Genomic DNA, 26,006 nt, shown 5'->3' on the forward strand with positions numbered 1-26,006 from the left:
AGGCATTAGGATGAGGATGACAGTTCTGTGGGAGCCACAGAGATGTGTCTTGCCGGCGGCTGCCTCCAAGGGCCACTTGAAAGATACCCAGTCTGCATGGTTGTCCCCGAGCAGAGGAGTCATACATGAGTAACAAGATAAAAAGTTAAAAACGTAAGGAAGTCCCAGGAGGAAGGTGCAAAGAAAGCCCCATGGAGAAAGGCCATCAGATCCAGAATTTGTCTATTAGAAGAGTATCCCTTTGCCCAGGTTCAGAGACACGGCTGCTGAGGACTGAGCCCCAGGCAGGAGAAGTGGTGTGTTAAGGGGCTGGCACACACAAAGCTCTGAGCTGACCCCAGAGTGAGGTGCTGCTTCTGCTTCTGTTATGCTCCCTCAGAAGACAGCTTTTGTGACAAGGGGGAGCAGCAGAGAGAGGGTACAAGTGGGACCAGGGAGGGGACACACACCACGGACACACTGGACAATTTGCCACTCAGTTGTTGAACAAAGTCGGGCAAGGACATGAATGAAGATTCCCTTTCATCCCCCATCTCAGAACCTGGGGCTTCTCTCCCAGAGCAGCTCCCTGAGTATCCTGAGGAACAAAAGTTCTACAAGGTATCCTTCCCCAGACATTCCAGGGCCACGTGCATAAATACACCTGTGACAGGCATAAGACTTCACTTCCCTCTAGGAGTCAGACCGTGCTCATTAGCACATCAAAGGCTCTGAGAAGTCCTGCAATAGACAATCTGTTTAACTTGATTCTTTCAAAGTTATCCAACACTGAAATAATTTTTTTTTTTTTGAGACAGTCTCACTCTGTCGCCCAACTGGAGTGCAGTGGTGCAATCTTGGCTCACTGCAACCTCTGCCTCCAGGTTCAAGCGATTCTCCTGCCTCAGCCTCCCGAGTAGCTGGGACTACAGGTGCATGCCACCACGCCTGGCTAATTTTTGTATTTTCTAGTAGAGATATGGTTTCATCATATTGGACAGGCTGGTTTCAAACTCCTGACCTCGTGATCCATCCGCCTTGGCCTCCCAAAGTGCTGGGATTACAGGCGTGAACCACTGCACCTGGCCAATAATTTTTTAAAATAATGCCTTTGTCCCAATCCAATGTATGCATTTTATACATAAAGAAGTGCAGGTCCAGGGTGAAGAAGATGAGACTCTCTCGAGGCCATACAGTCAGTGAGGAGCTATGCCGAACCTGAATGCTAGCTCTGGTGAATAGCTCTTTGTCCTCCTCCTCACTTCCGCATGGAACCAGGGCACCCCCGTCATGTGCCAGTGCTCCTTGGAATAGGTGGTGACAATGCTGACACTTCTGTCAAGCAGAAGTCATTCAAGGTGACTGCCTTTTAACACACTTCTAAAAACAAACTGTAAAAGCCCTCTCTGAAATGTCTGATGGGGAACAGATTTTTAAATCCAGACATGCAGGTGGGCCAGAAGGCAGAGAGGCCGGCAGGGAGGGGCACAAAGGCTCCGTGTCCCAGGTCCTGAATCCGGGCTCAGCCCTTCCACTGCCCTTGCTGGCCATGTGCCTCCAACCCTCCAAGCCTGATTCCTCACTGTGAAACAAGAGGATTGTGTTGTCTTTTGGTCCTGCCTATTTGTGATTGGAAAGAGAAAGGCTTGGCAGGATTCAGGTTGACTACTTGGCATTTGAGAGAGCCCCACATGCACCACCGAAATGCTCATCCCACCGTGGTGACTGTCATGCTTCTCTGCCTCCTTATTCACAGAGTGTTCCCTGCAAAAAGAGTGCTCCGAAAGCTCCCCAGTCCTCCTAGAACATTCAGTCTACTGACTCTCACTTAAGGCCCAGTGCACACTGGATACCACCCATCTCTCCAGTTTCATCTCCTACCATGTCTCCCACCATCTCACTTGATGATCACGACCCTGGCTCACTTCATGCTGGCTCCTTCTCATCCCAGGGTCACCTTCTTATATCAGCCCTTCAAACCATTTCATCTGAGGCAGCCTCCTCCCATCTTGGTCTCTTCCTCTTCATTTCTGTCTTTGTATACATCACTGTCTAAAATCATCTGACTTATTTGTTCATTTATCTGCTTAATTTCTGATTCTCCCTGGGAGAAGGTAATCTGTGAGAGCAAAGTATTGTTTGTTGCTTCATATTTACTGCTTGTTTACCTGGCACCAAGACTAGCAAAAAGCAGGTGCTTATTAAACTTCAAATAAATGAACGAATGAAGAAATTCTCTTTCAGAAAAAAAAGCCTGCTTACCCCTTCAATGTCCAGGTCAAATAAAGCCTTCTATGAATCATCTAGGCAAAATTGAAAAGCCACCTTTTTTTGTATTCCTTCGGCCTTTGTGTCTGCCTCTCATAGGATGTTTTTTTTCTTTTCTTTTTCTTTTTCTTTTTTTTTTCTTTTTTGTTGAGACGGAGTCTCTGGCCCTGTCGCCCAAGCTGGAGTGCAGGGGCACGATCTCGGCTCACTGCAACCTCCACCTCCCAGGTTCGACCAATTCTCCCTGCCTCAGCCTCCCAAGTAGCTGGGATTACAGCATCCGCCAGCACACCCGGCTTTTTTTTTTTTTTCCATTTGTAGTAGAGCTAGGGTTTCACCATGTTGGCCAGGCTGGTTACAAACTCCTGACCTCATGTGATCCACCCACCTCAGGCTCCCAAAGTACTGGGATTATAGGCGTGAGCCACTGCGCCTGGCCTCCCTCTCATAGGATGTTATATGCCACTCTGCCCTCACTGCTCTGAGGGCAGGGGCCTGTGCATGTCATTCTGCAAGTCCACAGGCTTTGCCGAAGACGAAGGTCTTCCACAGTGCTTAGAGAATTAAGGAATTGCTCGTCTAGAACCAAACTCTCTCTGGGCTCATACAATCAGGGCTTTGTTTGCTCTCCAGGAAAGTTCAGCCCTAAGAGTTTAAAACTTACATTAAATCGTCTCCTTTTTCCTGTCCATGGGCCTCCCCCAAGAGAAACATCATCTGGAAGCCATGTGATCGAGCGGACACTGATTTTGTGTAGGCCCTGCATCCTGGGTTCTAGTCTCAGGCTTTAGCTGGGGGATCTTGAACTGGGGGATCTTGAACTGGGTCTTTCGCCTCTCCCAACCTTTATCTCTTTAGTTTATGAAAGAGATTGAAAAACCTCTGAAGACTGCCCCACCCAGCCCTTACTTGTTTTGAATATGTGGCTCAGTCTTTCATACTCTCCCTCTAGCAGTCCATACATGTGGTTTGACAAGGAGTAAGTTTACTAGGTCTAGCCAAACGAGTATTTTGTCAATGAAATCTTACCCTCAGAGAAACAGGGAATCATCCATTATTCTCTGATTGGTGTTTTAAATTAGACTCCTTCTGCCACACACAAGCTTATACCAAATGAGGGGATTTTTATATTGGTTAAAGGTTCAAGGCTTTTCACAGATTGCAAAAAAGGCAAAATCCCAGCAGCTCAGAACGCTGTTGCATTTCATTTTACCCAGCCTTGCAGATTAGCTCCAAAGCCTGCTTGGTCAGCAAACATTTCTGCTGGCCTGGAAAAGCTCTTCAGTTCTTCCCAATCCCTATCAGGACTGTGCCACCACAGCGATGAGGAGCGGGATAAGCCATTTTCCTTTCCTGTGAACACTTCTGGGCCTGAGGCCTGCCTTTTTTCAGATTCTGTGGGCCTTTGCTAATTTGTGTGACAGCTTAAATGTAAATAGGACACATCTGCATGGGTTAAAAAAAATAGCTGCTCGTTGTAAAGGGCAGTGCACTGTGTTTATTTATCATCTACAACTGGAAAGCAGGTTCTGTTTCTAGTTTGTAATAGCTAATGGTTTGCGACAACCGGAAGCATTCCGGAACAGTTTTAGTTGACTATTGACTTTTGAAATTAGTCTACCTTCATTTTATTTTCTTTTTTTCCCCCAACTACTTGGCTGGGAGAAGACAGTGAGCACCTATAAAGTTGGACATTTACAGACCAGGTCCCTGAGGCACCCACACCTGACCAGATACCTGCTGTCTACTGGTGATCACATACCTCTTCCTAACTCTACTGACCACTATTTGCTGGGCAGGTACTTCATGCCAGGCAAGGGCTTCATATGCATTCTCTCTTTTGCTCCTGTCAACCACCCAAAGAAGTGCATGTTGGCTGGGTGCGGTGGCTCACATCTGTAATCCCAGCACTTTGGGAGGCTGAGGCAGGTGGATCTCAAGGTCAGGAGCTCGAGACCAACCTGGCCAACATAGTGAAACCCCATCTCTACTGAAAATATAAAAAATCAGCTGGGCGTGATGGCGGGTGCCTGTAATCCCAGCTACTCAGGAGGCTGAGGCAGGAGAATCGTTTGAACCCGGGAGGGAGAGGTTGAAGTGAGCCAAAATCATGCCATTGCACTCCAACCCAGGTGACAATGCAAGACTCCGTTTCAAAAACAAACAAACAAACAAACAAAAAAAACAAAAAACAAAAAACATAAAAAACAAAAAAACAAAAACAAAAGCCAGTGCATGTTATTGTTCTAGTATGAGAAATGTCGAAACTGAGGCACAGACACATACACACTGACTATGTACTGAAAAGTATCAGAATTGGTGTCTAAGCTCATGGCTTAGATTATTCTTAACCATCTATATAGTATCTTTCAGAAGTCTCACACTCATCTACCAAGTTGGGCTGCCAATCAAGGGACACACACAAGCCTCGTGCTAAATCTTGGTGGTAGGTGAGGAATTCATTCAAGAAAAATAACTCCGGTATAGAAGTGACATCTTTAGTTTTATTCAGACAGCCCAATATCTCTCTTGAATTTCATTATACTATACATACATATTTTACATGTGTGTGTAAGTGCATATTCAAAATCATTTCTGTAATCACTTTTTTCATGAATATTTCCATAGTTCACTTTAATTCTATTGCATTCAACAGGTAAGATAATAAAAGATTACTCGTACTCGGAATAGTGATCACAGCATCAGCTGTGAACACTTTCAGTTGCTCACCATAGGCTGGCTATTCAGAAAGCAATCTGAGAGGTCACCTCAAAAATTTTAACAAAGCATTATAATCTATCAAAAGAGCACCACAAAGCAATGACAGATTAGACTGATGTGGAAAGATGTCCACAATACACAAAGTGCAAAACAGGGAGTTGTGGAATAATTTGTGTAGTACAGTCTCAATCCTGGTAAAAGTGTGTGTGTGTGTGTGTGTGTGTGTGTGTATGTGTGTGTGTGTATAAGCCTGGAAGAATCTCTGGAATGACAGAGTGCATAGATGTGGGGATGTTGCAGAAGGGACTTTCACTTTTCACTATATGCATCTTCTAGACTGTTTAACTTTTTATGCATATGTATTTTTAATTTAAAAAGTGATAAAAATGACATTTAAAAGTGTTCCCAGCCAGCTGTCCCAGGTAGTCCAAGTCACCATTGGTGCACTCCCTGTGGTGATTACTGCCATCAAGGCCATATTTGTTCCTCAGATCATCTACCTGCTGGCCCCAGCTCTTTCTTGGAATGCCCGCTCCATCTCCAGGTTGGCTAAGCCAGCTAAACCATGCCCAGCTGATTTTGAGCCATCTAGTTCTCCCTCCTCTTCCTCCTCATTCCTAGTTACATATTGTCATGCCCTTGCCCTTTGCATCCGGGAAGGCCAAGATAACTGGGAAAACAGTTTGCACCCCAGTAAACGATGCTGAACTCAGCGTTCTTGATGAGGGAGGCTTGCCCCAACCCAGCTGGTAAAGAGGAGGTCAAAAGAAACACACAGGTCTCAGCTCCTCAGCTCCTCAGCTAAGTCATCCTCCAAACTTGATTCCTCTTTCATTCCAGGCTGTCCAGCAGGGCCACCCATGCTAGGCATGAACACCAGCAAACTGTATCACCTCACATGCTGAGCATTTCCGAAGGTGCACTGTCTGGCCAATCAGCAGGACACAAATCCAGTGCTGGGTGGTAGCACCGGCCAATCAAATGGCTTTTCCATGTGAGCCTACTTCTCCCGAGCTTTGAGGATGTGGTTTCCAGTCTGACTTTCTTGTTTCAGAACTGAAGTTTCAAGGATGCATCTGGACAAAATATGCTTTCCATATAGGCCAACAATTTATTTATTTATTGCTTATGACATTGTACTTGGCAGCTAAGAAGATATAAAACAATGTGAACCATTCTGCAGAAAACGGTTGCAGAGTTGCCACTGGAGACTGCGGTGGAAGATAATAGAGAATGGAGTCTAGCAGATCTTTCTGTAATTGACAGGCAGAGCCTCTAGAGGCAAGTGTGGCCAGCAGGCATTCCTGCAAGGAGCTCACATCTCTTTCCAGTCTCAACTCCTGCTTTGGCACAAGAAGGAGACCAGAGGCATGTGTTGGAAGCCTCCTCTGACAGGAGAGATGGAGCCAGTATGAGGACCTTTGCCATCCACCCTTAATTGCCAGGATAGATGGGTGTTTTGAACATTTATTGATGCAGTGGGTGGTGCTGACCTGCTTCCTTCCTCTGCCTGTCTCCCATTGACACTGTGGGTGCCCCTTCCATGGCCTGCTGGGCTCCACCATTTCAGTGTATGAAGCTCAACCTCTAACTGCCCATTCTTGCATGGCTTTGCCTGAGGGCTTCCCTGGCTTCTAAGGCTCACCTTATACAGGCTTGTAGCAGGTGAGGAGTGTGAGGGTGTTGATGCCCCTAGGAGCAGCCCTCAGCTGATGACCGTCAGGAATGAGGACACACATATCACAGCTCCCTCACCCCTAAAGTGGGATGATTCCGGTTCCATACCAGCCTCCAGCATTCCACAGCAGGACTAAGCTGCAGACACCTGTTGCCCACAGTGGTGGCTTGACAACTCCTCCTTTATTGGCTTGCCTTCCCCTTGCCTTATTGATGCTTCCTGGGAACACATCCCCCAAGGATAGCTTGTACTACATCCTTGTCATAGAATCTGCTTTCAGGAACCCAAACTCAGAAAACTCCTACCCTATTCCTGCCCAGCCCTTTTTATGGATCATAAATTAGAGGAACCCCAAGATTGTTTCTTGCACTTGGGGTGGTTGTTGGGCCTGCACAGTGTTTAAAAGAATTCAAATAAGTTGCTATCATAAAGAAATCTAGATTCTTGGATTCTATTGAAAAACGGCACAGATATGGCTATACTGAGCTTGCATTCCCTTATGGCATGTGGGGTTGAAGCTGACTTCTGATGCCCCTTTAACCAAGCCTCCCTGGCCCATTTCCCTTATTGACATTTCCAGACTGGACTCTATGGATAGTTGCTGGGTCACCCAGGCTACCTATAAGGCCAGGTGCCTTTTCTCTCCAAGACTCCCTGCCTTCCTGAGGGCCTGAGTCACTGTATGGAACACTCAGGCTTGGATCATACACAGAAAAGCATGTGGACAGAGATGTGTGTTCAGCCCAGGATGCAAAAATATCAGAAAGAAGAGAGTCACTAACAGCTAATGAATGCAACCATGTCAGGTGCCCTGCTAAACCCTTTGCATTCCTTTCTTTTCCATTTTAGTCTTCATAGACACTCTGTGAGGCAGATCCTATTATTATCTTCACGTTTTATCTGAGGAAACTGAACCTTAAAGAGTTGGGAAACTTATCCACTTAGCTAGTAATGAAGCTGGGACTCCAGTTTAAATTTGTGGTGTTCTTTCTGTCTGCAAAGCTGCTTGGCCCCTCTCATCCAGGGCACAGGAATATCCATGGGAGAAGGCACTTTATTTATTTATTTATTTATTTATTTATTTATTTTTCTGAGTTTTGATTTAAAGAAATTTTTTTTTTTAGAAGACAAAGTCTTACGCTGTCACCCATGCTGGAATGCAGTGGTGCAATCATAGCTCATGCAGCCTTGAACTCCTGGTCTCAAGTGATCTTCCTGCCTCACTGCCTCAGCCTTCTGAGTAGCTTGGACTACAGGTGTACACCCCCACTTCCAGCTATTTTGTTTTGTTTTGTTTTTACTTTTTATTTTTTTTAGAGATGGGGGGTCTCACTATGTTGCCCAGACTAGTCTTGAACTCCTGGCTCAAGTGACCCTCCCACCTTGGCCTCCCAAAGCATTGGGATTAACAGGCATGAGCCACCACTCCTGGTGGAGAATGCACTTTACATGGTTGCTAGGCCATCACCCAGGCCTGGCCTTGAGTCTGGGAGGCTCTGAAACCTTCCTTGTTAGGCCACAGAAGAAGAAGTACATCTCCAAAAGGGCAGCTTCCAAAGTAGCCAGCTCCTGTCTCCTTAGCATTGCAACTTAGAGACCTTGTGATTATTTTATAAGGAGAACTCTGAAAGATGTATAGACCAAAAGGTTCATTAGCTTCTGACCACCCCCAGTCTCTTCTTGTAGGAAGTCACAGGGGAAACCAAGTTAGACTCCAAAGGCCAGCTGAATTTACAATGATATGAAACTATCACTGCAGAACCTGGAATGTCCAACTGTGGCAAGCACAGTCCCCTTCCCATAGACACGGCCTCTAGGGAAGAAGAGGTCTAGAAGTAACTTAAAAAGAGAGTAGGAGGGGTCACAGTGAAGAGAAGAATGGCATCCTCAAAACTAGGGATGTTGGCTGAAGTAGTCATGCAAGGGCATCAGGAACCCAAACTCAGAAAACTCCTACCCTATTCCTGCCCAGCCCTTGTTATGGATCACAAATTAGAGGAGCCCCAAGATTTTTTCTTGCACTTGGGGTCGTTGTTGGGCCTGCAGAGTGTTTAAAAGAATTCAAATAAGTTGCTATCATAAAGAAATCTAGATTCTTGGATTCTACTGAAAAATGGCAAAGATATGGGACAGAGGCCCCGAGGAACTATTCCATAGCAGGATAGTGGCTTTGATGGAAAGAGTAACTACTGGATTCCTGGCCCCACCTTCCCTCTCATCTCCCCCTAGAGATGGCCTGGCCATTGGGAAGCTCCGTGGCTATGACACCCATCTTCTGGATAGTGCTATGAAGCACATCTCCAAGATCCTCCTCTTTCACTCCCCTGCTTTTGCCTCCATGGTTGGCTGATGCCTCTCCTGACACACCCTTGTTTTGTTTTGTTTTTTGCTGCCAGTACATTCAGGCAGCTAGATCTAGCCTAGCTGGCTAGAAGCTGTCCTGGCTCTATAAGGCAACTTGGCAAATCTCTACTCCGATCTATTCCATTTTGCTTTCTTGGGTGTACAGTCTTATTTCCCTTCCTTCCAAGTCCTTAAGATGGGAGGAGGTAACCTCTTTTGCCTGCCAGTGTGTTCCCTTTAAGTCTCCCTGACCAGAGTGTAAGCCGCCACAGAAAAAGCAGGCAAGAAATCAGGGTGGTGAGAACATAGATTCTGGGGCCATTATAGACAATAACTCACATCCTGTGTCACTATTATTACTATATTAGACATATTTCTTTCTTTCTTTTTTGAGACAGGGTCTCACTCTGTCGCCTAGGCTGGAATGCAGTGGCATGATCTCAACTCACTGGAATCTCTGCCTCCTGGACTCAGGTAATTCTCCCACCTCAGCCTCCTGAGTAGCTGGGACTACAGGCACACACCACCAGGCCCGGATAATTTTTATATTTTTTTTTAAATAGAGACAGGATTTTGCCATGTTTTCCAGGCTGTTCTTGAACTCCTAGGCTCAAGCAATCCTCCCACCTTGGACTCCCAAAGTGTTGGGATTATAGGTATAAGCCACTGCACCCACCCCGGATGTATTTCTTAACTTCTCTGGGCTAGGTTTCTTTCCCTGTAAAGTGTAGATAATTATTTTTAATTGAAAGATGTGCTCAAAGGGTCAAATGAAATTATGTGTGTAAAGTGCTGAGGAGTGTCTGAAAGCTGGGGAAATGTCTAATAAATAGAATAATAACAATACTGGCAATGGCTGTGATTGTAGCATGCTTCCTGTGCTCCCTAGAGTTCTGAGGTATAGCTCCCACTGTGGATCTTTTTTTTTTTTTTAATTTATTTATTATTATTATACTTTAAGTTGTAGGGTACATGTGCATAACGTGCAGGTTTGTTACATATGTATACTTGTGCCATGTTGGTGTGCTGCACCCATCAACTCGTCATTTACATCAGGTATAACTCCCAATGCAATCCCTCCCCCCTCCCCCCTCCCCCCTCCCCATGATAGGCCCCGGTGTGTGATGTTCCCCTTCCTGAGTCCAAGTGATCTCATTGTTCAGTTCCCACCTATGAGTGAGAACATGCGGTGTTTGGTTTTCTGTTCTTGTGATAGTTTGCTAAGAATGATGGTTTCCAGCTGCATCCATGTCCCTACAAAGGACACAAACTCATCCTTTTTGATGGCTGCATAGTATTCCATGGTGTATATGTGCCACATTTTCTTAATCCAATCTGTCACTGATGGACATCTGGGTTGATTCCAAGTCTTTGCTATTGTGAATAGTGCTGCAATAAACATACGTGTGCATGTGTCTTTATAGCAGCATAATTTATAATCCTTTGGGTATATACCCAGTAATGGGATGGCTGGGTCATATGGTACATCTAGTTCTAGATCCTTGGGGAATCGCCATACTGTTTTCCATAATGGTTGAACTAGTTTACAATCCCACCAACAGTGTAAAAGTGTTCCTATTTCTCCACATCCTCTCCAGCACCTGTTGTTTCCTGACTTTTTAATGATCGCCATTCTAACTGGTGTGAGATGGTATCTCATTGTGGTTTTGATTTGCATTTCTCTGATGGCCAGTGATGATGAGCATTTTTTCATGTGTCTGTTGGCTGTATGAATGTCTTCTTTTGAGAAATGTCTATTCATATCCTTTGCCCACTTTTTGATGGGGTTGTTTGTTTTTTTCTTGTAAATGTGTTTGAGTTCTTTGTAGGTTCTGGATATTAGCCCTTTGTCAGATGAGTAGACTGCAAAAATGTTCTCCCATTCTGTAGGTTGCCTGTTCACTCTGATGGTAGTTTCTTTTGCTGTGCAGAAGCTCTTTAGTTTAATTAGATCCCATTTGTTAATTTTGGCTTTTGCTGCCGTTGCTTTTGGTGTTTTAGACATGAAGTCTTTGCCCATGCCTATGTCCTGAATGGTACTACCTAGGTTTTCCTCTAAGATTTTTATGGTATTAGGTCTAACATTTAAGTCTCTAATCCATCTTGAATTAATTTAAAATGCTTGCTAAATTGACTTGAGCCAGGACTCAATAAGGGATGCAATTTCTATTCATCTGGCCTCAAACTGGCTTATGGGAAAAGGCACTTACTGGTTCTTGTAACTGAATCATTCAGGACTACTCTGGCTTTGGGCACAGGTGAATTTGGGATCCTAAATGATGTCTTCAGGGATTTCTCTGCCTCTCTCTCCATCATTCTTGTCTACTTTCCTTTTCTTTCTGACTTCATTTTCAGGTAGGGTTCTCTTCTCACTATGGTCCTGTCGCCCCTGGTACCCCAAATTTCATCACTCCAGCTTCTATTTCCATAAACAGTTCTTTTTCCAAGCGGTCTTAACTCAAAATCTCAGAACTGAGACTCATTGGTCTAGTTTGATCATGTGCCCATTTCTGAACCAATCACTGTGGCTTAAGGGATAGCTCCCTCTGAGTGATTAAGTCTAGGGAAAGTGAACTCTGGCTGGCTTGAGTCATGCACCCATATTGACATAGTACTGGGTGAAGGGTAACTGTCCCAGAACTGCAGAAACTGAAAGGAATTCCCCAGAGAAACTCTGGCCCCTCGTATCAAAAGACAGGGAGACAGACACTGGGCAGACCGAAGCAATGGATGGCTGTACACCACTGGTAGGCATTAAATGCATTTTGCACACTTGCTCATGAATGTCTCCCTCTCCCTGCTGCAGAGCCACATAATCAGAAGACTGAAGGAATATCGCTGTGAAATGAATCTGAGTAGTTCTGACTTGCAGGCCTGTGACAGGGCAATAGCAGCCACAGATGTTTAACTAAGCAAGTGCTACCAGGCCCCAGGCCCGCAGGCTCTTCCCCAAGCCCAGTCCCAGCTGACAGGCAGGCCTGACAGGACATGTCAAGGCCAAGAGTCGGGACACCTGTCAAGATGTCACAGTGCCTCAGGACACGTGGGTGGGCAGGTGACAGCTGCAGTGACCCTTCCCGAGGCCCACAGAGCAACCTGCATCTGCCACCTTCAACAGGCAAGGCATCTTTCTTCTCAGAAAGCAAGGAAAGCAAGCATTTGAAACTGTATATCCTTTCCTGTTTCATTAAGGGGTTGGGCTTTGTTTTCCTGAAAGCTTTTGTTCTTCTGTCAGCATATTCAAAACAACCAAAAGGCGTTACCTGCTCTGAAATCCCCAAGATGCCTATCCTCAGAGGTGCTTTTTTGGCTGTCTCATGCAGCAGAAGGAAGATTTGCTTCCTAGCTGATTCTCCACTCCTCAGGACATTCACAAATGGCAAATTATAAGCCCATGTGGCCTCTGCTGACTGCAACTTGGGCCTGTCAGCCCAGAATAATATTTGGATGATGATTTGGTCAAATCAGCCCTGGCTGTCATCCTGGGCTCCCTTTTCTCCCTCCACCCGACGAACAAACCCCTTGGCCCCTCCTCCTCAGATAGCTCTGGCATCCAGCTGCTTTTCCCCATCCCTGATCTTCCCACCGTTCCTTTCTACCCCCACCAACTCTCTCAGGTCCCAATAGTCTCTGTGCTCCACTCACTCCCCTCCATCAATTCTTGGCTCTTTCACCAGAGGGATCCTTCTAAAGCACCTACATCCATTCATGCCACTGCTTAACCTTTTCTTTCAATGGTTTCCAAGTCCCCTTATAATTAAGTTCTATCTCTTCAAAAAACTAGTAGGAAGGTTTTCTGACCTCAGTCTCAACTGATAGCCTGTTTGCCTCCTATACTCCAGATGTATTTATGGACATAGGTAGGCTCCCAGATCAGATCTACATCATGACATTCCCTGGGGCTGGGCTATTCTCCTCTGCCGCCTCTGTACCTGGCCAACTCCTACTTATCCTTGAGGCCGCACCTCAAGGGCCACTATTTCTGGCTTCTGAATCTGGGTTTGGCATCTCTTCCACATGTACTCTAGGCATCTAGTGCCTCCTCCACTACAGCGCTTATTATACTCTCCTGCAATTGCTTGCTTATCTGTGCTTCCTTCATTAGCCTGGAATAATATTGGAATAATGGAGCCTGGAAGATCTATGAGTATGGAACTCACCTTATTCATTACTGTATCATTAACTTCACATGCAAACCCCATCACATTATGGAAGCTCAGTTCATATTTGTTAAATGTCTGAACAATGTGAACGTTCATACTCAGACTTTCCATTGGCTGAATTTGAGGTCACAATTTCTGTACGTGCAACTGAGAGCAAATTGGCACATCAACCCACACCCCCACCTCCAGATAAAATGTCAGCGATAGCATTTGTTCCACCTGATATTCCTTTTGGCTCCTGATCTTTATGCCCAAGGTATAAAAATGTCTCCATCACAACTTCCACCCCTGGAATTGAGTGCCTGACACAGGGAAGGGGGCACAATCTTTGACACAATCTAGAGCAAGCGAGACCTCCGAGGATTTGAAGAGAAATACAAGAGTGTGCTCTGAGCTTTGGCTTGCAGAACCTGGGGGGTGGGGCGGGGGTGGGGTGGGCGTCTCCTATTTCCTTGACCATCCAACTTTGATTTTTTTCCTCCTTGCTCAGCACCTAGTGGTGTAGTATTCCAAGGGCATTAAAACAAGGTTAAAGGGCTTTATGTGATGAAAGGCATTCTTAGTTGTGAGTGGCTAGCAGGAGTTTCAATATCAGCAATTTTGTATATGGAAACATATTAGCTTCATATTTAATTGGGGTTGTGGTGCACTGTGAAATATAGCACTTATGTGCACAGACTTGGGCATGATGTCCCACAGACGTGGGTTTGAGTCCCAGCCCTGCCATTAATAAGCCATGTGACACCTGCCCAGGTAGCTAACCCCTGTGAGCCTCAATCAGTCCCTCACCTTTAAAATAGGGATGATAATAATAATAAAAGCATAAATCCTTGTAGGGCTGCTGTGAAGAACAAGGTAAGAAGTGCACATAAAGTACCATGTACAGCACCTAAAACGAGGTAAGCACCTAGAAAATGCAAGCTGCTCTTCTTCATATTATAACATTGGGCCCTTACCCTGCTCCAGATGCTAGCAAGTAAAAAATACACCAGCTTGCCCTGTGTGCCAAGTCTTACACGCTGATGTTGGTTCAACCCATCTGTGCATTAGTTTCCTACTGCTATCCTAACACATCACCACACACTTATTGACTTAAAAAAATATCTATTTATTATCTCACAGTTCTGTAGGTCAGAACTTTGGCACAGCATGGTTCAGTTCATTCTCGCTCTGGGTTTCATGAGGCCAAAATCACCAGGTGTCAACAGGGCTGCAATCTTTTTTGCAGTTCTGAGGCTGCATTTATTTCCCAGCCCATTCAGGTCACTGGCAGAATTCAGCTCCGTCTGGTTGTGGGACTTTCCTTGCTGGCAGCTGGCTAAGCATCATTCTCAGCTTCTAGAGGCCACCTGCAATCCCTGGCTCATAGCCCCTTCCCTTTTATCATAGCCTCTCCTCCCCCTTGGGACCATTCTGCCTCTTCTTATGCCTAATCTCTCCCCTTCCCTCTTCCACTGCACCACTCTGACTCTTCCACTTTCTTTCTCCACTTTTAAGGGCTAATGTCATGACATTGGGTCCGTTTACATAATCCAGGATACTCTCCCTATTTTAAGCTGCAAAGTCCCTTCGTCCAGTACCTGATTAGTGTTTGAATAAAGCATGGGCGTCTTGGAAAGACATCTTTAGATTCTGCCTATCACATCTAATTTGCTGCATTTTAAAATCTGAAACAAAACACATCTCAACACAGGACATTCATTAGGTGTTTAGTTTGGGCTATTTGTGGAGTTGGCTTAGCTGGGAAGAAAAACGTGAAAAGGTTATTTAAAAAAAAAAAAAAAATGGGCCCACCTCCTTTCCTGAGAGACTAAGCTCTGTTAAATATGGAGTTTTCCATTCATTTAACAGGGAAATTCCCTTAGTTTTTCCCTTTTTCACTTTCTGTTTAATAAAGTCCATACCATTTTAAGGTATTTAAGTATTTAAATATTGCAAGTCTAGGTTTCTATATATGAAGCTCAACTCCAGATTCCAAATTGTCAGTCAGCAGGGTCTGAACAGGGAGGACTCCTGGGGGCAATCCTGCATTAATACAAACAGGACAGTGTGGGCTGGGAAACTCAAGACTCAGATTGGAATGTATTTGCCAACTGGCAACAAATCCTGTTCTCATCAGCTTATCAGATTTATTTCATGTAGAAAATTAAAATTCTGGGTCTCTCTTCTACAGAAATACTTGCACATACGCCCAAAGACATATACACAAAATTATTTATTGCAGTCTTGTTTGTGACAGCAAAACACGCAAACTATCTAAATGCCTATTAACTGTGAGTGGCTAAAATGAACCTCGGGAGGGGAATTCCATGAAATACTTCTGTTGCTATTAGAAAATAAGGTAGGTCTATATATATTAAAATGAAAAGTTTACCAAGACATACTGTTAAGTGAAAAATGCAAATCACAGAAGAAGCTGAATAATATAATCTAATTTGTGTTAAATGAATTATGTAAATGTACATTATTTGTAAATGCAGACGAAGGACATATCTACTAATTAATTGGGGTCTTTTGCTTCTGGGGAGAAGTGTAGAGTTGGGGGACAGAGTGAAGGAGACATTGAGGTTTCAAGTTGTCTACTTCAATATAGCTTAAATATTTGACAATGAGAATTGAGTCATGAATGTAGATTTTTTAAAGAATTGGGTGAAAAATATCATGTTAGACATATCACTAAGGGTAGGGGCATATAGGCTATCTATCAATAGGACTTGAAATATGATGTTATTTGATGTTTTAGAAATTAAGGCCAGCCAAAAAGCTAAAATGACTAACCTCTGAGCATTTCAGCTTAAAATTCCATGCTTATTCATTGCTACAGCAGAGCCAAGTCCTGATGAGACAAGCTGAATGAGAGAAGGCTATTTATCTTCTAGTTTCTGGATGGCTGTGACCTTCCACAGACCTGGCACATAGAAGGTGCTCAATAAATACTTGAAGAATAAAACAAATGGCACTATTAAATTTGGGAAAAGTCTGGTATCTGCCTTTGATTAAATAAATCAAGCCTACTAAAGTCACACAGGAGACATATATATAAGATTCAACCCACTCTCAAGAATGGATGAACAGAAGGGAGATGGTTTTCATTACAGAATACAGGCAAGTAAGATTTGGAATTAGACAATCTTTCTTTACCTTCAAACAGAACCAAACAAAAAAATTCCCCAAAACCAGATCTTAAAAACCAAGTCCTAACCTTACACAGCCCCTGGAATAAAGCTTTTCCAGTGTACCCGCCAGTGTAGCCAGTAGAGGAGAAAGGGGCTCAGAGGAGGAGGAACTTGCTGTCTGCAGTGCTGCCCCTTCATCTGTGGAAGTAAGGCTAGAATCAATGATGGCTAAGCTCCCTTTCAGTGGCAACTTTCTGGCAATCTGTAAGTGGCCACTCTGGTGGCCCAGTATCCTCAAAGGAGCTAGAATCAGTTCTTTTAGCTTCAAAGAAACAGACCGTTGGGTCTGCATGTCAAATGTCATTGTAAACCTATGCCCCAGCCCCCACCTCATCTGCAGATTACCTATCAGGGTTGAGCTGCAGGAGTTACAGTGGCCCCTTCCTTTTGGAGGGTGAGTTGGAAAGGGAGGCAGCATGTGGCAAAATGCCATCCTCAAGGCCCTCAACATTAGACTTTGCATTGTTTTTAGCTCTTTAAAAAAACCTTTTTTACTTTTATAGTTCTAAATTTACTCTGGATTTACCAATATTAACTAAGTGGCTAAGAAAATAAATCTACAAAGCAAACATGAGTACCACACTGTTCCCCAGGACTCTAAGCCTAGGAATGCAAGGAACCCTGTTTCTAATGATGTAGGTACACTCTTTGCTGCTATTGGTTTGTTTCTGCCTATAGCCAAGTCACATTTTGCAGTGCGACTATCCTGTAAACCACGCGCTTGTTTCTAAATTGTACCAGATGCTCATCCACTAACTCAGCCTTATACTTTCATCAGATTTTTATGTCTTTAGGATGTACATCTTTGCCACTCAAAGGGTGGTCCACACACCAGCAGCATTAACATTGCCTGGGAGAAGGGTTGCCAGATAAAAGATAGGAAATTCAAATTTTACTGGATGTCAAGTCTTTTTTTTTTTTTTTTTTTTTTTTTCCACCTCTAAATTTGATAACCCTACCTGGGAGTCTGTTAGAAACATAAAATCTCAGGCTCCACGCAGACCTAATGGAATCAGAATCTGCATTTAACAAGTTTATAAGTGGTCGCAAAATCAACTTGAGTCTACTCAATTCCTGTGATACAAACCTTCTAAGTTCCACTGGCAAATTCTGATCTCACTCTGCATCAAATGTAGATGAAAAGAGTAAGCTGTCAACAAGCTTGGTTTCTGTGTTTCCCCCATTTCGTCATGTATTCTGTTCGCAAATGCGCACATTTTTCAACCTGGGCACAGAAGGCACCCCCACTTTCAACCACTCGTGAGCCCGAGCTCATGAACCGCCATCACTGCAGAGGAGACGCCAGGCTGTGTTAATTGCTTGCTGGGTGGTGGGGAGGAGGGGCGGGGTTACCATCTCGCCTTTGATCAGGAGGTAGAAGTAATGGTTTTACTTACATCCTGCTTTGTCTCTGCACAGGCTGAGAGCCAAGGATCCATTTCAGGCTCTCTCTTTCTTCCTAGTATTCTGTTACTGCCTACATACTGCGGCCCAGAGCTTCAGGCGGGGTGGGGGTAGAAACCAAACGCTCTTTGTGGTACACCCACATGACAGGCTTCAAAATGGAAACAATATTTAAGTTTAACCTGGAAGATCAAGTTTGCTCAAATCTCGCAACGCAGGGAGCTTTTGAAAACTTTAGCAGTAGGTCTGCGTTTGATGGGGAGAGGCAAGCAGTGATGGAGAAATGAGGCCTTGTTAACAGACACTGAATCCCCACGCGGGAGTCAACATTTCGCCTTATTCCTTATAAATAATGGGGATAATAATAACACACAGAGACAGAGCCTTGAAAGCTTCAAGGTGTCTTTACAGCCACATTCTCCTGCAGTCTGCAGAATAATTTTGGGAAGAGGGTGCGCAGTGAAGGTGTAGAAAGTAGCCGTCGTCAGCCCCACAGGACAGAGAAGACATATAATCAAGTAAATTGATTTTAAAAGTAAAAAAAAAAAAATCAAGATACTTTCCTCAAGTAGCACATTTCCTGACTCTTCAAACAGCACTCTTTCCACTGTTCTCAGGGTTCCATTATTTGGTTGCCCCAAGCTACTCAGATCTTAGCCATTCCTCATGGAATTTCAGGGCTGGAAGAAACCTTTAAAAGATTCATAGAATCTTGTTATGGATTGAATTGTGTCCCCCTCAGAATTCATGTGTTGATATCCTAATCCCTAGTACTTGAGAATGTGACCTTATTTGAAAATAGGGTCGTTGCAGATCTCATTTGTTAAGATGAGGTCATCCTGGACCCTGATCCTAGGTGACTGTTGTCCTTCTAAGAAGGGGAAATTTGGACATAAGGAGACACATGCACCCAAGGAGAACGCCAGGAGAAAATGAAGATAGAGATCACAATGATGCATCTGCAAGTCAAGGAACACCAGAGATTGCCACCAAACCACCAGAAACTAGAGGAGAGGCATGGAATAGATTGTCCCTCACAGCCTCAGAAGGACCTGCCTACACCTTGAACAAAGCCTGCAGCACCTTGCTATGGCAGCCCTAGAAAGGAAAGACAAATCATAAGGTGGGAAGTGTCATCATGGTGCTAATGCTGATGAGAGTTTGCTGGGCTCCAGAACTGGGCAAGGGTTCATTGCATCATCTCATAGCTTCCATACATGGACTCTGTGAGGTAGGTACTAGAAATGAGGGCTTTGAGGCTCACAGAGGCTGAGCTACTCAGTCAAGATCACACAGCTAGCATGTGGCCAAGCTGGATTTAGACTTGGGCAGTCTGAGTCCCGACCCTGTTGTATTATCCCTTAAACATCACAGCCTTAGGTGGGGTGGCCAGGACAACTGATTAGCATCTATGAAGCCCTTTCTCTTGTAGCACCTGTAAGGGGCTCACAACACCACCATGAGGTAGAAACAAACATTACTTAGGTTTTATAGGGGAGGAAACTGGCACTCAGATTAAATCACTGACCCAAGGTCACAGAGCTCATCAGTGGTGGAGCGGGTATTTGAATCAGGGCTGTCGACTCCAGCAGGAGCTCTCAATCATTGTGCAAGAGCCCAGCGAGTTCCGATTTGCTGGGTTCTCAGTGGCAAGTATGTCATCCTTTCCAAATCACCATTTCCTCCCTCTGTACCTCCACCTGCCATGCACACCTTGACTGTTGGTCCCCTTTTCCATGTCCTAATACACACACGGACATTTTCAACATTCACTTCCCTTCCCTCCCTCTATAAGAAAGCTCTGCTTCCTCTGAGTAGTGTCAAAGGTAACTTTCAGGCAGTAAAGTCTGTGAGATTCTTTCAGTCTGCAGGTCAAACTTTGATAATGTTCAAATCCAGGGATGATATCTGGGGGTAAAACAGTGGTTCCCAACCAACCAGGAGCCATTTTGACCCCCAGGGGACATTCAGCAATCTCTGGAATCATTTTTGGTTGTCACAACTAGGGGCTGGGGGTGGAGTGTGGCAGGGATGCTACTGGCATCCAGTAGGTAGAGGCCAGGGATGCTGCTAAATATCTTACAATAGACAGGATGCAAGACAAAGAATTATCTAGCCCTGGATTCAGTAGTGCTGAAGCTGAGAAATCGTGGCATAGCACGTGTTCTCCAGCGGCAAACTGCCCACTTCTAAATTCCAGCTCCATCACTCACTGGTTCTACAACTTGTGGCAACTTTCATAAACTCTCTAGGGTCCCGTTTTCTTAGTTTTAACATGTAACTAATAATAGCACATGCCTCCTGGGTTCGTTAGGGGGCAAAGTGCGTTAGTGTATGGCCAGGCACTAAGTGAAGTGTGGGGCACGGTGTAATTGCTTAGGAGAGGCACCCTTATTATTTCCAAAACTGGAAGGTAAGCATCTGACTGTGGGGCTTCCATAGCTGCTTCTCAGCTGCACTAGCTGGCAATCTCAGCTGCAGCAGGCAGTCTCAGGATGATGAATGGCAGACTCAGGCACTTAGCATGTGCACAAATAGCCAGGTGCAATGTAGAAGGAAACTCTTGTTTTAAAGTGAAATTAAGTATAAATAATTTAGGCGATCACTCTCTAAAGGTTTCACTTTAAAAGTGTTCGGAAATTCCCTTTGAAATATTTTTAAGGGTCTCCATTTATCTACACAACTAGCATTTACATCACTTTTACAATGTGCTAGATGGTTTACATGGTTTAACAGATTTAATTCTCAAAACAACATCCAAAGATGAGCACTATCTTTCCTTGTCCTTTTAAAACAAGGTCACTTTTCCTGAAGTATGTGGCCCCAAGATCAATCAATGCTGTTAAGTTTTCATTCAATCTTGTTTTTTCTTATTCTGTTTTAGCTATTATATTATCTTCCATTATTCTCCCCAGCCCTCTCCACAAGCATAGAAATTTTAGCAACATGACATAGGCTTTTGTGGATTAGCCTGGGAAACTAACACAATGTTTAACACACAATATACAACATGTATTATGTAATAATGTATACATTTAAGATATATAATGCATAATAAATTGTGTGTGTGTATATATATGTGTGTATATATATCACTATTTGATTTCCCAACCATGAGTTAGCTGACTCATAAACTCATCTGGGGAGGGACTTTGGCATGTGGTTTAAGGAGCTGGGTCTGAATAACCCCTTGCTATATCGGATGGCTAGCAGTGGCCACATAATACTGAAGAAAGAACACAGAATGTGATAGGGAATGACAACTGGGTTACACAGCCTGGGTTCTTCCACCTCTAAGTTGTGTGACCAAGATGTAATTTAGCCTCTCCTCTATAAAATAGGGCAACCTAAGACCTACATAGTGGGACAGAGAAAGACTAAGTAGAATTACACATGGACAAAGGAGGCCTTCCTTAATGGTTGCGCTCCACTCCAGGACAAGTTATGCTCATTGTCATTACTCAGATTCCAGGGCTACAAGGCTCACAGGACTCCATTGGGGTCTGCTGGCTGATGACAACACCTCATTCCAATGTGGTAGTATCACTTTCCTATCTTCTTTTTAGTGTCTTTGTGTGTTGCCCCTCTTGACTGCTGGGCCTGATGTTCAGGCCACACCACACAGCTCTTAAGGCCAGCCTGTTGAATTGCCCATGCTGATCTATATCTATACAGAATTGATGGCAATTATAGATTATGCAATATAAAGTTGCCCTGTGCTAACCTCCAGAGTCTTTTAATTCTTCTTATGACCAGAACCTTACATTGAGAGATGATTAAGAATACACCTAACTTGAGTAAAACTACTCAAGGAGAGCAGGAACTTGAATATTTAGCTTCTGTTGAGTTGCACATAGCAGGCACTCAATAAATATTTACTGAACTAACTGCTATACGGGTGAGCATTAGTTAAGTGCTACATAGCATAGTATGCAACAGTTTTCCCTCCCAGTGTCTTCTTTCGTTTCTTTTCAAATAATCTGAATAATTTGTAGGCAGGAACACAAGAGCTTAGTTTTTAATCTCATCAACAAAGAACCCTCCAAAGAGGAGACATTCCTTTGGCCTTGGTCGTTGGCATTTCAGGCATAATTATATTTTTCACCCTAAAATTTCTCAACAAGATTAAGAGTTACATACAAAGTCTCCTTAACCTTTGGCTCAGAAGTTTGCACAAGGAGCTCTGCCCACTTTTCATGTGATTTCTGAAAGATGCCAGCTGCTGGCAGCCATGAAACATGAAACACAAAGAACCCGTATTCTGCTAGAACATACCCTGCTTGCACAATTCCTTGAAGCCTCTCTAAGAACACACCAAAGCCTGCAAGTGTGTACATGCTTTTCTGCAGGCAAAGAAGATGCAACATTGCTTTCTCAACAAGCTGTTTCCAATATTTTAAGTAACTATTCTGGCTTGACCAAGATAAGAGAATACAAAGATCTAGGGAAAAGACAACTTTCACATTTTCTTTGTAATTTCACTTGGTTATGGCCTCTGTTGGTTTCCCCTGACTTCAAAACGTGATGGTATTTCTTGTAATGGCTGAAAAGTTTTAAGCTTCTTCATGTACCTAATTCCAATGGACTATTAACTGGGCTAGTTTATTGGCACTGTGGGTCGAGGGTTTTTGAATTTGTAGGCATATATTTTTTATTGCCTGGACAGTTTGCTTGACTCTTCGAGAGCTATATCCAACCCATCCCAACCAGGTGGTTTTTGGTGGGAGCATGAAGATCTCCAGGGTGAATGATTCCATTTGTTCCTTTGGCCGTGTGTGCCAATGCAAAGCCCAGCACTCAGTGCTCAACCTGATTCAGGAGACGTGGAGCGAGCAAACTTTTAAACCTTTGTAACACATAGTAGACACTTGATAAATAATTATAGAGATATTGACATGGCAAGCCTGTGAGAGGTGATCAGTGTAGCAGCAGAGTAGGTAGTGGTAGGGAAGAAAATAAAAACAACAAGGCTAGTATTTATGGAGTGCTTACTATGTACTAGCACTGGGCTCCCTTTTTACACCATTATTTCATTTGATCTTCACAAGAACTCCATGAGGGAGGAAAATGTAAGAAATCGCTTTCCCCATTTTCCAGATGAGGACACTGGAAGTTCAGCGAGATTAAATAATGTGCCCAAGGTCACACAGCTTTCAGGGGCAGATCTGGAATGCAGAGCTCACACCCTTACCCCATGAGATCCTATGTGCAGACTGGACACTCTACTCATGAAAAAAGGGAAGAACAAAAGAAGGAAGAGGTGGTGAAATAAGATGTGAGAAGGAAGCAGAGAAGTGGTCAATGGAGATAACTCCTAAGGTGGAGAGGAGGAAAATGGACAGAGCCCTTGAGTGCTGTCTTCATGATTCTTAAAGAAATTGGCCCATCTTCCCCTTCCCATGAGGGGAGTTTGCTGGGGAGCTTGAAGACTACAGCAGAGATTGAAAAAGGTCACCATGGGGAATGTAATGTGAGTCAGTGCAGACAAGCAACTGTCCTGCAGCTCTGGAGTCAGACATACCTGGGTTCGAATGTTACCTCTGAGATTTCAGAGCTGTGTGACTTTGGGCAAAGAGCTTTCCCTCTCTGTGTCTGAGTTTCCTCATCTTGAAGACAGGGTCATAGTGGTACATACCACATACGGAGATGTCAGGATGAACAAGATGACCAGTGCAAAAGCACTTAGAATGGGGTGGCAAATAATGGCCCAATAGGTCAAATCCAGCCAGCCACTGGTTTTTGTGTGGTCTGCAAGCCAAAAATGGGTTTTGCCTTTTTCTTTGGTTGGTGGGGTGGGGGAGGGATTTTTAAAAAATGAATATTTTGTGACACATGGAAATGATATGAAATTCAAATTTCACTGTCCATAAATATAGTTTACAGTGGAACACAGCCATGCCCACTTGTATGGTCTCTGGCTGCTTTTGCACGGCAAGGGCAGGGTTATGGAGTTGCAGCCAAGACCACACATGGCACACTCATGGCTCTGCACTGCTGTTCACACACTACAAATGGCAGCAAGGTTGCTCTAACTTGACCACACTTTGAGTGTCATGCATATCACCTATCTGTATGGACAGATATTTTTAAAGATGAAATACACAAAATACCAGTACAGATCAGCATTAACAGATGAACATTTGCAATAGATTTTGACAACAGAGGATATTAATTTTGACCTCCAATAAAGTGCCATGTTATCCCCTAAAAGAAACCCACTCTCTTCTCATTAGTAGAGGTATATTATAAAAAATTATACTCATTATATTTTGAATTTCTTCAATAAAAAGATCTATGAACATTTGTTTTCTTTCTTGTTACATAAACATCTATATCTGGATTTTGCCCACAGATTTTGGACCACAAAACCTAAAATATTTACTATCTGGACATTGCAAAGTTTTCTAGTAAGCCCTGACTTGGGACAGTGGTGGGCACGTGGTCGTCAGCACAGGAAAGCAAATGCTAGCCTTTCCTTTGCCGATATCCTTTGAGAAAGGCCCCAAGTTCCTTTTTATTTGTCTCAGTCTTGTTGAACAGTGAATATATATGCCCATTAAGCTCCAGGTAAGTAAGCACTTGGCAAAACATGGTTGCCAAGCATCGTAAGATAAAGAAAAGCCTAATGGTGGTGCTAGGCTATCTGCCTTCTCCTTTTCAGGTCGATTAATCATTTTTGGCATAAGGTTTTCCAGGCTTCGTTTAACTACCTCAGTCAGTGGTGGTAGCTCCATCTGCTTGGAAAATGGCTCATCCTATAGTCCAAGAGAAATCAGGCTGCGCAAAACTTTCTCCAAATATATTCTGTGTACTCTAATTCCACATGAGGGTCTGAGAAGAAAAGGGGCTGGGAGCAATAAGCACAGCAAACGCTCTTTCTCTGGAGTGTGACGGTTGGCTTGAGGACCCTGGCCTGTCAAAGGCTCTGAGAAGGCCTGCAGTAGAGAAACCTATGAATTCTGTTTAATCCAGCTTTGCTCAAACTTATTTGAACACCATATGCCTTTATGACTATTTTTTTAAAATAGTGGCCAGGTCGAGTAGCTCATTCCTGTAATCCCAGCACCTTGGGAGCTGAGGTGGATCATCTGAGCCCAGAAGTTTGAGACCAGCCTGGGCAACATAGCAAGACACCATCTCTAGGCCCCCCACCCCCACACAAATAGCCAGGCATGGTGGTGTGTGCCTCCTAGCTACACGGGAGGCCGAGGTGCAGGATCTCACTTGAACCCACAAGTCTGAGACTGCGGAGAGCCATGATCACACCACTGCACTCCAGCCTGGGTGACAGAGGACTCTATTTCAAAAAAAAAAAAAATTGTCTCTTAATATCCAATACCATCAGTGCACGGAGGGACACTTTAGGGAATTACTACTATAGCGGAAGGAGTAGCTAGCCAAGAGTCACGTGTTTGAAGTTCACGTACTAGTTCCCCTGTGTCTCATCTGTATAGCCCTGGACAAACTTCCTTTTGTTACTCTATAAAATAGGCATGGTGTCACCTGTCTGCCATCCTCATAGAGCTGATGGGAGATCAGATGAAAATCAGGGACACAGGGCATTTTCTCTAAACTGGCAAGGGTGCTACGTGAGTGAGACAGAAGTAGAAGAAATGGCAGTGTCAGCTCTTGGAACTTTAAGGTGTTTTCCCCAAGATGAGTGAACTAGGCAGAGAGCCACTGTGTTGAAGGCCCCCTCACTCTTTGTCAGGATGGCAGTGACCGACAGAGGAGCAAACGCCAGAGTCCATCCTTCCCCGTCCCCAGTCCCTGCCATGGAAAGGCAACCCAGCTACATAAAGCTCCTGCAGGCATCAGCAGGTAGGAGTCTCTTGCCTGGAGTAAGGCCCTCACATGAGGAAATGGCTCAATGGTCCGGGCTCCATTAACATGTTGGTGCATTCATAATTTTTAAAAATAATAACATGGAGAAAATTCATCTGGTACATCTCAGCTGGCACCCTCACATATCATCACCTCCTTATCTGACATATCAGATTTCCCTGTGTCCCAAGCCCGTTGTGTAATGAGGGACAAAGATTGCTCTTTGGCTCTAGAAGACTTCCTCATTCTCCCTTTCTCATTCCACACACCATGAGAGGGAAGGACAATTCTTTTCAGTGGCCAATTGTACTAAGCCTGAATCATGTTTCGGATCAGCTGGGGGAAACACTGTTAGCCCTGCAAGCCCTTCCTCTCTGAGAAGGAAACAGGCTGGCCATGAGTTTCCCAGTGTGTCACCTGCCTTCAGACAAAGAGGAGCAGAGGCCGGAC

General features: G+C 44.2%; 1 protein-coding gene and 1 pseudogene across 17 annotated transcripts in view; both read right to left on the reverse strand.

Moving 5' to 3' along the window:
* ERC2 (ELKS/RAB6-interacting/CAST family member 2) overlaps positions 1 to 26,006 on the reverse strand; it is a 974,891-nt gene that overhangs the window by 148,795 nt on the left and 800,090 nt on the right. The window lies entirely within an intron of this gene.
* On the reverse strand, positions 11,338 to 16,632 carry LOC135969562 (uncharacterized; annotated as a pseudogene).

Source organism: Macaca fascicularis, chromosome 2 (assembly GCF_037993035.2).
Source record: "Macaca fascicularis isolate 582-1 chromosome 2, T2T-MFA8v1.1".
NCBI classification, from domain to species: Eukaryota; Metazoa; Chordata; class Mammalia; order Primates; family Cercopithecidae; genus Macaca; species Macaca fascicularis.